Source organism: Pan paniscus, chromosome X, assembly GCF_029289425.2.
Source record: "Pan paniscus chromosome X, NHGRI_mPanPan1-v2.0_pri, whole genome shotgun sequence".
In the NCBI taxonomy this organism is placed as follows: domain Eukaryota; kingdom Metazoa; phylum Chordata; class Mammalia; order Primates; family Hominidae; genus Pan; species Pan paniscus.
Genome location: NC_073272.2, coordinates 34,381,348 through 34,394,766, shown reverse-complemented (window position 1 = coordinate 34,394,766; position 13,419 = coordinate 34,381,348). Strand labels below are relative to the sequence as shown.

The 13,419-nt window shown below is 35.2% G+C and overlaps 1 protein-coding gene across 1 annotated transcript in view; it reads left to right on the top strand.

Moving 5' to 3' along the window:
* The window catches only part of DMD (dystrophin), a 2,218,635-nt gene that overhangs the window by 753,795 nt on the left and 1,451,421 nt on the right, over positions 1-13,419 (top strand). The window lies entirely within an intron of this gene.

Below are 13,419 nucleotides of genomic sequence, written 5' to 3'. Positions count from 1 at the left end.
TGACTCCTACCTGTCTCTCTAGACTTGTCTCATGTTATCTGCTTTATGTCCCTCAACCTGCATTTGATTCATACAAGCTGTTTCTGATACCCTGTATGTTACCACCTCTTTGCACGTACCACCGGGTTTAAACAGACGACTCTGCTTCATAAGATCTGCTTTGATAATTTCATCTATGTATAGAAAACTCATTTCAAGTTTTCCTCCATGAAATTGGCCACTCTACCTAGTGATGACTACTCCCTCTTTGTGCCATGTCTGTACCCTAATTATGTCTGTTTGGGCACCGATCATATACTTTTGCAGTTAATGTGCTGTACTCTTATTAGAATCTAAATTACATGAGATGTGTCTTACACATTCTTGCCTGCATTGTCAGATACAAGTAATCAGTAATTCATGTAAGATAACTGAATGAACCTATGAACAGACGGTTGGATATAATTCCAAGAAAGATTTTTTGACTTAAAAGGGAGAGCTTTTTGTTGTAAGGTAATTAAGAGGAGAAACTCTAGAAATAGACCCTTCCTGCTCTGTTCCTTATCTACAGTATACCTTTGGGCAAGTCACTTAACCATCCTTGGCTTTAGTTTCCCCATCTTTAATATGAAGATTGTATTAGAACCTACATTATCAGATATCTGTAAAGGGTAAAAGGGTAGTTGAGAAGCTAAAGCATTTAAAAATCACTGAAATATAGTGAGCAATAATAATATTAGTTACTATTATTATCATCATCATCCCAGAGCATTCTTACAATGCAATAAGAGTTGTGGAAAGTGGTGAGCTGTTCTTCATTAATAATATTTAACACAAACTGGAATCTCACGTTCAAGTATGTTTTAAAAGAGGTGACATACTGAGTGGGAAGTTAGACTTGATAACCTCCAATGTCCCTTCCAATACAGGTGGAGTGCAAGAAAATAAAAGGAAATACTGCCCAATCTTATCTAGTAGAAGCATAATTCTCCCTCATTCTGTAGAGAACTTCAGCTTTAAAAAGCATGATTCTGAAACTTACTTTCGTAAGAAAAAACAATCTGAAGATAATGGCAAAATATAAAGAAATCAAACACTACATTCTGCCAATTATTTTGACCAACAATGATAATTTTTAAAGGTGACAAATCTGGATAATTAGACAATAAGAATGACAGACATTTAATGGTAACATCTCTTTGGACATTGTTGTTAGTGTCGTTAATAGTTTTAACTTGTGAAACATGAGTATCACACAGGTTACAAAGGGAATGTGCTATATCTCAGTTACAAAGAGAATGTTAAAATAACAAAGCCACTTGGAAAGAAAATGCTGTACTGTGAAAGGTAGTTGTTCAGAAAGACGATAAAGTCAGATTTTTCTCTCATCACCTAAATGTCAGTTAGGTAACTGAAATTTTTATAGTACATATCTTCGGGATAGTATGAGAAAGAAAATTTTATAGAATGTTAGACCCTATCAAATTAAGAAATAGAAGTTATTTATGAAGAGGAATATGGTTGAAATTTTGACGTTTCACTCTAGTTCCTAATTTTATATTTGGTGAATTAAATACATTTAAAAAAAACTTTAAATGTGATGGAAATAATCCACAAAGCTAAGCATCAACATTTGTTGCCGATGAAGCAATAAGTATAATTATTAGCTTGCTTATTATTTTTCAGGAGTTTTACATGCTTTGTATGTAATGCCGACCCTATATCACAAATGAGAAAGCCAATGCATAACGAAGTTAAATCCAAGTTCATATAGCTTGCAGGTGGCAAGGCTGACACTGGTATTCAGATGTGTGACAACTCAACCTGAGATTTCTCCTAAACTCTCAAATTCATAGTAGAAAATTGCTATGTGGCCTTGAGAAAATTATGTTCAGTAAGGAAGTTGCTATACACCTTTGGCTATTTTGAGCACTTGAATTGTGACTGGTATGCTTGAGGAACTGGATTTTTATTTTTATTTACTTAAATATAAAATGGCACATGATTCAGTTATTAGAAAACTTTTGAGTATGTTTCGATCAGCTTTGATATGTGCATTGTTTTTTCAACTGCACATTGTATCAAGTATAAATAAATGTTGAATATTCTAATGAAATTTGAACATCCAAAGCCAATGTGGTGTAAGTATACAGTTAACGCTAGATTTCAATTTATGTTAATACACGGTCTGTTTTAATACATTTGGCCAATAGGGTGTTAGGTAGATTTGAAAGAACACAATGTCTGGATTACTCAATCTGTTTTCTATTCTGACTTTATAATTTATGAGTTGAACAATAAATTCTCTCATGATAAAAATTATCAAAGGAAACTCAAAGGTAACAGTGATCATAATACCCACCATACAAAATTACAGGGGAAATATAAGCAAGTATGCTGGAACAATAATATTCTTTTTTTTTTTTTTTTTTTTTGAGATGGAGTCCTGCTCTGTCACCCAGGCTGGAGTGCAGTGGCGCGATCTCGGCTCACTGTAAGCTCTGCCTCCCGGGTTCATGCCATTCTCCTACCTCAGCCTCCCGAGTAGCTGGGACTACAGGCGCCTGCCACCACGCCTGGCTAATTTTTTGTATTTTCTGTAGAGATGGGTTTCACTGTGTTAGCCAGGTTGGTCTTGATCTCCTGACCTCGTGATCCGCCAGCCTCGGCCTCCCAAAGTGCTGGGATTACAGGCGTGAGCCACCACGCCCGGCCACCCGGCCAATAATATTCTTTATGAATGCAAGTGTTAATACATTTACAAAAAATTTTTAAGTTTATTGATACATAATATTTGTACATACTTATAGAGTACATGTGATATTTTGTTACACTGTTGTATATAATTATATAGTCTTCCTACTCTGCTATCGAACATTAGAACTTATTCCTTCTATCTAAGCGTATGTACCCATTAAACAACCTCTCTTCATTCCATCCACACAGCCTTCCCAGTCTCCAGTATCTATCATTCTAATCTCTAGCTCTATGAGATCAAATTTTTTAGCTCCCACATGTGAATGAGAACATGTGGTATTTGTCTTTCTGTGCCTGCTTATTTAACATAATGACCTCCAGTTCCATTTATGTTGTTGCAAATAGCTATATTTCATTCCTTTTTATGGCCAAATAACATTGCATTATGTATATATAACCTGTTATCTGTTTATCTGTTGATGGTTCTGAAAAAAAAATGCAAACTTTATGGTACTTTTTAAATTGAAGTATCAAGCAAAGGACATAAGTTATAATTATAGCTTAAAGACTTATTACAGAAGTAACATACTATGATTCCACATCCAGAAAAAGATAGTATGTTACCAGCAACCAGGAAACCTCCATCAAGCCCTATGGTATCATAAACTCTTCCTACCTCCTCAAAGGTAACATGTATCTTGAGTTATAATGCTGCAGGTTAGTCTTGCTATATTTTTAACTTGATGTAAATGAAACTTTTATATATGCAGTTTTTTAACTGGCTTTTTTCACTGGCTACTATATTTGTGAGATTCACTATGTTGCATATAGCATTACTTTATTAATTTTCATTGCTTGATAGAATTACTTTGTATGAATATACCACATTTTACATATTCTGTTCAGAAAATTGGGGTTGTTTCCAGTTCGGAAGCATTACAAATAATTCATCTATCAACATAAATTGTACGTATATTTTTGTGTATATATGTAAACTTTTGTATTAGGTATTTACCTAAGAATAGAATTTCTTAATCATTGGGTATATGCATATTTAGCTTTCAAGATATTAACAAAGGATTTTCCAAAGTTATATAAATTCATATTCTCACCAGTAGTAAATGAAAGTACAAATTGCTGCATATCTTCTTGCATACTTGTTTGTTAAACTTTTTAATTTGAGCCTTTCTGGTGACTTTATAATGTCATCTCTCATTTTTCATTTGTATATACTGAGGACCAGTGAGGCTGAATACTATTCCAGTTGTTATTGGCCATTTAAATGAACTCTTCTGTGAAATGCCTGTTTTTCTACTGGATTTTCTATATTTCTCTTAGTGATTTATTTTAGTTTAAAATATATATATTCTGGATATTCTTTGTTGTTTATATTACATTTTTCTTTTTGAATGGGTACCTTGCCTTTTCACTCCGTAATGATATATCTCTTCATAAACAGAAGTTTAAATTTAACATAGTTCACTTCAATATTTTCTGTTATGTTTAGTGTACTTTTGTCCTCAGTTTAAAAATAAAACTCTCTACTTTAAAATTCTGAAGCTATGGTCCTGGGTTGCTATATAGGAACTGTTTTACCTTTCGTATTACAATCCACCTATCATTACAGGTATGAGGAAGGGATGAATGTCCATTTTTTCCCATATAGATCCAACTGAAACAACAAGTTGGCACTGTAGAATATTGAGGAAAGGATGGTCTTATTGCAAAGATTTTCAATAAGACCATCCTTTCCTCAATATTCTGTGGTGTCATCTTTGACGAAAATATTAGAAATAAAATGCCTATACATGCATGGATCAGTTTATGGACTCTAATCAGTTTTATCTCTCTACTTGCCTATCCTCATGCTAATTCCACATTGTTTTAATTACTATAGCATTATGACAAATTTTAATATATGGTAATATTTTTTTGAGATGGAGTTTCACTGTTTTTCTACCAGGCTGGAGTGCAGTGGCAAGATCTCAGCTCAATGCAACATCCGCCTCCCTGGTTCAAGCAATTCTCCTGCCTCAACCTCCTGAATAGCTGGGTTTACAGGTGCCCACCATCATGCCCGGCTAATTTTTTTTGTATTTTGAGTAGAGACAGGGTTTCACCATGTTGGTCAGGCTGGTCTTGAACTCCTGACCTCAGGTGATCTGCCAGCCTCGGCCTGCCAAAGTGTTGGGATTACAGGCGTGAGCTACCAGGCCCAGCCTGTATCTGGTAATATTGTAAAAGAAAAATTGCACCAGACAAACAGGCAAGAAAGACTTTAGTCAGGACTACTGAAATATGGATCAAGACTATTGCCATAGGAGAGAGAGATGGAAATCATTTCTACTGAAAGAAAGATAGGAGAGAATTTAAGCACTGAGGAGAGCTAGTAGAAAAATACTGGAAGATATTAGGGGGTTAGGATGGTGATTAGGCAATCTGTGATTGTTAATTGGCGCTTAATGAAGTTAGGCTCCTACAGTCCCACAGAGACTGGGAGATAGGCGTGCTATCATTAACAATTACATTTCAAAGAGATAGCTCCTACGTCCTTGAGAAAGATATTCCCGGATTGTAGAAGATTTACATCTCAAAGAGGCAGAGAATATGTTTTTGGTTGCAAGTTTCCCTAAAGTAAGTGCTCTAAGAAAAGAGAGGTCAGGAGCCTACAGTCAAATAAAAGCCTGTCTAGAGTTTAGTCACATTAAGTTTGTTTTGGTCAGTTGGTCAGTAAAAGCCATTTTATTTTCTTCCTTTTTAAAGATTATCTTGACTGCTTTTGGCCGTTTCGATCTCCATATGAATTTTAAGAACAGCTTGTGAACCCTGCCCCCAAAAAGAATCTGCTGTGGTTTTAATTGGATTTCATCTATTCTCTGGATCAACTTGTACAGAATCAACATTTTTATTATGTAAAGTCTTTCAATCCTTTCATTTAGTTAGGTCTTTATTTTCTCTCAATAATGTTTTATAGTTTTTAAAGTAAAGGCTCTTAAACTTTCTCTGAGATTTATTTCTAGGGTTTTTATATTTTTGCTGTTATGAATATATTTTTGAAATTTCATTTTCTATTTGTGCTGATATAAAGAAATACAGTTGATTTTTTTTCTTGGTCTTGTATCCAGGTACCATGCTACATTTACTTAATAATTTGAATACATTATCTATAGTATTATTCAGATGTACATATATAGGTTGTTTTTGGGTAATGACAGTTTTCTTTCTCCCTTTCCAATTATTTTTCATGTCATTAATTTTCCCTGACATATTGTACTGTATAAATACTCTAGTACAATGGGAATATTGTGGATATTTATTTCTCATTTTAAGTCTCAGAGGGAAGAACTTTAATAAATAATCATTAAGTGTGATCTTTCCTGTAGGTTTGTTGTAGATACCTTCTGTTCTTAATATTCTAAGAGGTTTTATCATTACCGGATGCCAAATTTTATCATATATTTTTCCAGAATCATTTGAGATGGTCATATTTTTCTTCTTTATTCTGCTATATGTCAAATCACATGACTTAGTTTTCTAATGCTAAAAAAGCCTTTCTTCCTGTAATAAACTAAACCTGGATAAGACGTATAATCTTTTTTGTGTATTGCTAGATTTTCTTTGATTCAAAGTTTTTCCTTTATGTCCTTGAAAGTGATTGGCCTGTTATTTTCCTCTCTTGTAATATGCTTGCTAGGTTTAAGTACCTGATTATGCAGGCTTGGTAACTGGCTTCGTAACTGGAATTTGCAAATGGGAAATTTTTAAATTAAATTTTTATGTATTTAATACACATAAAAATGTCCATTTATAATTGGAATTTCAAAATTACATTTATCCAGATTTTCCATTTTGGAGTCAGCTCGAATCATTTGTGTCTTTCTAGGAATTGGTCTATTGCATCTAAAATTACAGATGTATTCAGATAAAGTTCTATTTAGTCACTATGGTATTTAATAGTAGTTTATTAGCTACCATTGTTTGAAATTGAAAAAAAATGTGACATTAACTAAGAATTTCTAACCTCTCTAGAGAAAGCAAATGATCTGATGATCCTTAGTCTGTTTTCCTATATAGTAACCAGAGCAGGAGTCAAGTTGCCCTGTTTTCTCTAGCACAGGCTCTTCATTTACCCACAGTCCCCATTACTACCTATTCTCTTACACCTACATTATCTTATGCATTTTATTAGGTATGTACGTTAGAATTTGTGATTTCTTGTGGATGAAAAGTTGTGATGTCAAGAGTTGGCATGAGTCATAGAGGGATATTTATCTTCTATGCACTTGCTTTCAAAGTAGATACCTATTGGAGCCCGTGCTCAGTGGCTCACGCCTGCAATCCCAGCACTTTGGGAGGCCGAGGCGGGCAGATCGCTTGAGGTCAGGAGTTTGAGATGAGACCAGCCAACATGGTGAAACCCCATCTCTACTAAAATACAAAAAAGAGCCATGTGTGGTGTCTCACACCTGTAATCCTAGCTACTTGGGAAACTGAGGCACAAGAATCCCTTGAACTTGGGAGGTGGAGGTTGCAGTGAGCCGAGATCGCGCCACTGCTGTCCAGCCTAGGGGACAGAGACTCTGTCTCAAAAAAAGAAAAGAAAAAAAGGATACCTATTGGAATATGGCCCTGGTGTTTAAAAATGTAAAGGTAAAAATTTTCAATTCTTGTATAAAACATAAGCTTTATCAAGTATAGAAAAAATGCCAAAAAATTTATTATTAATTGTCCTTCTAAAATGTTTCACTGTGTTCTATATTAAAATTCTATCATGCTCCAGATTTATCACATCTGGAATAAAGGCTGATTTTTTTATCGACTGAGCTCTAAATCCTTACTATCACAAGCATCTCAATAATTCATCACAGATTTAAGAGCACTTTCACATTTATTGATCTATCTGACCCTAGCAGTTACCTGTCTAGGAGAGTCTGTACTATTATTTCTATTTCACTGGTGAGAAAACTAAAGCACAGCAAGATTGAGTTGGTTCACAGATGTTACAAAGTTGGGCAACAGTAGAACTGAAGTGAGAATGCAGGAAGTTTATACTTTATGTAATGATTAGCAGATTCAAAGATCCAAAAAAGATGATTCTAAGACAAAAGTTGGGTGGGGAAAGCCACCTATTGATAACTACAGTAGTAGTGTTCAGCTTTGGGATATTTGTGCAAGACATTAACCTCAAAGGTAAGGAGCCCACCTCAAGGAGCTCAGAGTCTGCGAGGTATAAAACGATAAGGAAGAGGAAACCTCAAGCTACCAAGGAATGCCTGGGAATGTGATGAATGCTGGAAGGAACACTGTTACGCTGGAATGCTCCTTAGAACTCCTGCTCTTTATTTTCTGGTATCCCAATTGAATAGACTGGTGGGAGCTGGAGAGTACAGAGTTTATTAAGCTGCCAAAAAAAAAAAAAAAAGACATAATATCCTGCAAAGAATAACAGCAGTGACAACACCAAAAGGCTTTTCCAGATTTATTCATTAGCACTTTGTATACTCACACAAATAAATAATATATGAAACTGACTGAAATAGCGTAGAGAAGAACATGCTTCTTCGTATTAAAATCTCACTACACTTTCAGCACAATCGCAAAGGCAGAATTTAATGAACAAATCAGTCATATTTACCTTTTAAAAATAAGTCCTGGCAAAGGCCACATGTTCTTAATCTGGAAGTGCAAGTATTTGCTGATGTTTTATGATTAAACAAATATAGAGTTACAATGTCAAATGTTTTCGAATCAAATTATAACATTAAGCTTCACATCCTTGTGAAGCAGATTAGATTAAATGTTAAATCTAGTCAAACTTCTGCTAAAACAAAATATGAAAAGACTCCAAAGGGATTCGGCATCCGGATATCTCACTGTAGGTTGTGTAGCACAAATTAGAAGGCTTATCTTTTATAATGAATGCCCTACTGACTGAATACCATTATGAACGAGCATGAACTTGTAGCCAAATGGATCTGAGGTCAAATCCCAGACACTCAGTACTGTGGCTTCTGTGACCTCAGACAAGTTACTTAACCTATCTGTCAGTTTCCTCATCTGTAACCTGCCTCTTTGGAAGTGACAGCTAAAAATTCCTTGAGTTCAGACAGGAGATTATTACAGGATCATTTAAATAGAAGTAAGAATTATACTTTTGAAAAAACTTCCAGTAGTTGTTTCATAACTCATCAAAATAGGTTTATCCACCCTGTACCATATGTTAGACAGTGAAGATATAAGGTACACCATTTTATAGTATGGTGCTTCAGTTAAGTTTGTAGAAATGTGTAAAACTGAGAACCAAGCCATACCTTTGGCTAAACACTATTCAGTAGGACTCTGCCACATTTCTGCCTCATAATGGATTTTTGTTTTTTTCAATGGTTTTTGATGTGATTTCCATTTCAACATCAGTAAGATTAAGTTGCTTATACTTTTTAACTGCATAGTTGTTGATAAAGTAAGAGAAAAATCAAGAAATAAGTGATTTTCAGAGGGCTCATTACACATAAAATTCATTTAGCAGAGAAGTGTATTATAGGGTCTTAACCTGCAATAAAATAAGATGGGTTGTTTTCTGCCTCCCTCTTTCATAAAGCCCCGTTGCTGATGCATTGTGTGGTCCATGGCACATAATTGTTTCCGCCTTAGTGGATATACGCCTGGGAACACTCTATCTCTTAATGCCAATACTGATGGGCACAGTTTAGGTTTCATATTCTATCCCTGGCTCCAGTAAATTCAAGGGTCACCATACTTAAGATTTACCTCCCAGGCTTGTCAAATTTTCCTCAGTTACCTTTATCCAAATGTTCTTTTAGTAGCCATTTTTCACTTTTGCATTGAAATAGCAACTCAACCAAACAAAGGAATTCAGATGAGAAATGTCCTTGGCACATACAACAATATGACATGTGAATTAAATGGGAGGAAAAAATCCTCCCCGTTGTGGATCTGAGCATGGACGATAATGGAGTTGTGATTTAGTCCATGAAAATGTTAGACGAAGTGAGCTGACCTTTAGCTTCACTTACTGCTGAGACAAAATGAGAACATAAATAAAAATTAACTTCTTTTACCATTTTGTGAGACTTTACAATTCATTGGTTTTACATTTATGTGTAGAATGTTTAGCTCTATAAAAATATGCATTATTGCTAAAAGCTTAAGGGATTCCTATACGTAAATAGAAACTCAGAGAAACAGAGTTGAAGTTACATATTTTTTTTTCTCTAGAGAAGAGGTTTCTAATCCTAATACAGTGGTTCTTTAAAAAATATATGTATTAGCCCCATTTTATCCAATTTCTTACACTTGTCTAACAATTTTGTTATAGCCATTCAGGCAATGATAGGAACCAGCATCTTTGAGTGATTCCAGAGCTGAGGGATATAGTCTTCCAATTGCTTTGTTTCATTCTTTGTAATTCAAATTAAGGCCAATATTGCTAAGGAATAAATAGGTAAATCCATAAATTTAAAGCACTTTGTGTATATCTATTTATACTTGTGCATATGGCATCACAAAAATGTATGGGCAGATGTTTACAGCGTATGAGCAAGTAATTTCTAATTCACTTTTCTGCTTACACTGACATCAGTGGAAAGCACTATGCCTGCCTTGCTACAGAAGTGACTTAGATTCAATTCATTGAATGTTTTCTAAGAGTAAGATAGGTTTAAGCAATAGAATATGTTACTAAAGGATATGTGTCCATGCTGTCTTGTGTTGGAAACCTTTAAAGAATATACTTGAAGACTAAACATTTATTCGTCAAGATTTAATGGGTGCCCTTCTAGAGTGAATACAGTAAAATAGATGACCCTTGGCAGTTCTTAGATTTGATGTAAGAACCATGATCAAGCAAATTGTAAACAACGACCAACTCTTAAATAACTTGTTTCAAATTAATAATACTTTCCCATACATACTCTTGTTTAATATTTGCAATTCTTCAACGGGTTGGTATTATTATTCGACAGACATTTAGCCACGTATTTCTTGAAAAAGAATCCATCTATCTTAATTGTCTTTTGTATTACTCCTTTGTGAGGGCTATCATTAAAAAATAACATGGACTGGTGGCTTAAACAATACAAACACTTTCTCACCATTCTGGGGGCCAGAAGTTCAAGACCAAGGTACTGGCAAGGATTGGTCTCTTGTGAGGCCCCTCTCCTTGGATTGCAGATGAATGTCTTGTTCCTGCATCCTCACGTGGTCTCTCCTCTGTGTTGCACACATCCCTGGTGTTTGCTGTGTCCAAATTTCCTCTCCTCATAAGGATACCCATCATATTGGACTAGAGTAACCCTAATAGACTCATTGTAACTTAATGGTCTATTTATAGGCACTATCTCCAAATATGGGCACATTCTGATGTAGTAGGTGGGGCATAGGGCTTCAACATGGATTTCACGGGACACAATTCAGCCTGTAACATCTTCTCTTAATATTTGGCATATCCAGATATTTGGTACATATTTGTTATGTAATAAATTCATGATCAATGAATGAATGCATTGATGGCTGTCATTAACTGTAAGCTAGATATTAGCTGAATCATAAACTTGCTCCATTATTTGGATACAAAGGACACTTTAAGTGCCATTTTTTAAATAGTTATCTTAAATAGGTTGCCTATGTACCTAAAAGAGTGTTTAATTACGGCAATCCCTCCCTCCCTCCCTCCCTTATCCATGGTTTTGCTCTCCTTGGCTTCAATTACTGGCAGTCAACCACGGTCAGAAAATATTAAATGAAAAATTCCAGAAATAAACAATTCATAAATTTTAAATTGCATGCTGTTTTGAGTAGCATGATGAAATCTTGTGCCATCCCACCTCTGTCTCACCCAGGACTGAATCACCCCTTTGTCCAGCGTCTTCATGCTGTCAATGTTACCCGCCCATTACTCAGTACCTGTCTAGGTTCTTAGAAACACTGTCATGGTATCGCAGTGCTTGTGTTCAAGTCACCCTTGTTTTACTTAGTCATGGCCCCAAAGTGCAAGAGTAGTTATGTTGGCAGTTCAAATATGCCAAAGAAAAACTGTAAAGGGTTTTCTTTATGTGAAAAGGTTCCCAGCTTAATAAGGCAAGAAAAAAATCGTATGCTGGGGTTGCTCAAAATCTGTGGTAAGAGCAAGTCTATCCGTGAAATTGTGAAGAAAGAAAAATAAATTCATAAATACTATATATAGGGTTTTGTACTACCTGCAGTTTTAGGCATCCACCTGAGGATTTTGAAGCATATCCCCTATGGATAAAGGAGAACTACTCTATTAGTTTTTTGTGACTCATACAGTGAACAAAACTGCAATATTAAATGCATCCCATTAGTACATCTCAGAATTTCAATAAATTTGAAAATGTTATACAACCTGGAATAGGGGATCTTTATTTGGATTTGTGTTCCCACTAAAATTAATAAATTATACATTTCCACCTATGGGGTTACAAGCTTAAAATGCTGCTTCAGTGGATACTATATGTCTTGTAGCACTAGAGAGAAGATGCTTTATATACTTGTAAGTCTCTATTTTGTTTATGAATATGATGCTATAGCTTGAGTTTGTCCCTTCTTCCCTTGACTGTCTTCTTCACTGGAGTTGATGGGCTACAATAAATTGCCCACATTTTGACTTTGTAGATCTGCATCATCACGTCAGGCAGATGGTGTAGTTTATACTTAAGAGATAAGATTTTCTCCATTTGAAGCTTTTTTCTCCCACAACTAATCTATTAACCATTTTGTTACGTGCCATTTTACCTGACATGTACTGACAGGGTCACTAGGAAGTTAGCTAAAAAAATTCAAGTATGTTTTAGAAAAAACCTACATATACTCCTTCATAATAATTAGATGGTTGAAGTGACTGAATTCATTGATTTAAGCTGGCACATTTCCTGTGGGTATCTCGCATCACTGTTTGAGCGCTATGGCTTTTATTGTAAACATAATTCAAAATAAGTTGAGTAGAAAGTGAAACTACAAAAAATTAACAGTTACATTATGCTGAAAGCAATAACATTGATATTTATGAAGAAAAACTGAAAGCTCACTTATGATTGAGCTGCATATAAGCACATGATTATTTTAATACTGTAGGAAAATGTTGACTGCCTTCTGTTTACCCATGCGTGTATTTTTTTTTTTAAGTGGTGGTAGATTAAACAATTTAAGAAACATGCCTCTCCTAGTCACTTAGAAATAGGTGGATTAGGGCCAGGTGCAGTGGCTCATGCCTGTAATCCCATCACTTTGGGAGGCTGAGGCAGGTGGATCACCTGAGGTCAGGAGTTCGAGAGCAGCCTGGCCAAGATGGCGAAACCCCGTGTCTACTAAAAATACAAAAATTAGCCAGACATGGTGGTGGATGCCTGTAATCTCAGCTACTGGGAAGGCTGAGGCAGGAGAATTCCCTGAATCGAGGAGGTGGAGGTTGCAGTGAGCTGAGATAGTGCCATTGCACTCCAGCCTGGGTGACAGGAGCGAAACTCTGTCTACAAAAAAAAAATAGGTGGATTATTTTCATGATGCTAATTTCACTTGCGTTGTTTAAATCGTGTTAATATCCTCTAGGTGGGTTAATACACATATGTAGTATAAAGTAACATAGAAATTATGATACTTACCTTAGACACTGAGTAGATTTTTCAAAAATTTGAGTTATAAACATTTTCCTATCTCTAATTCTATATAAAATAAAGCACGTCAATACTTTATGATTTCTAGCTTTAA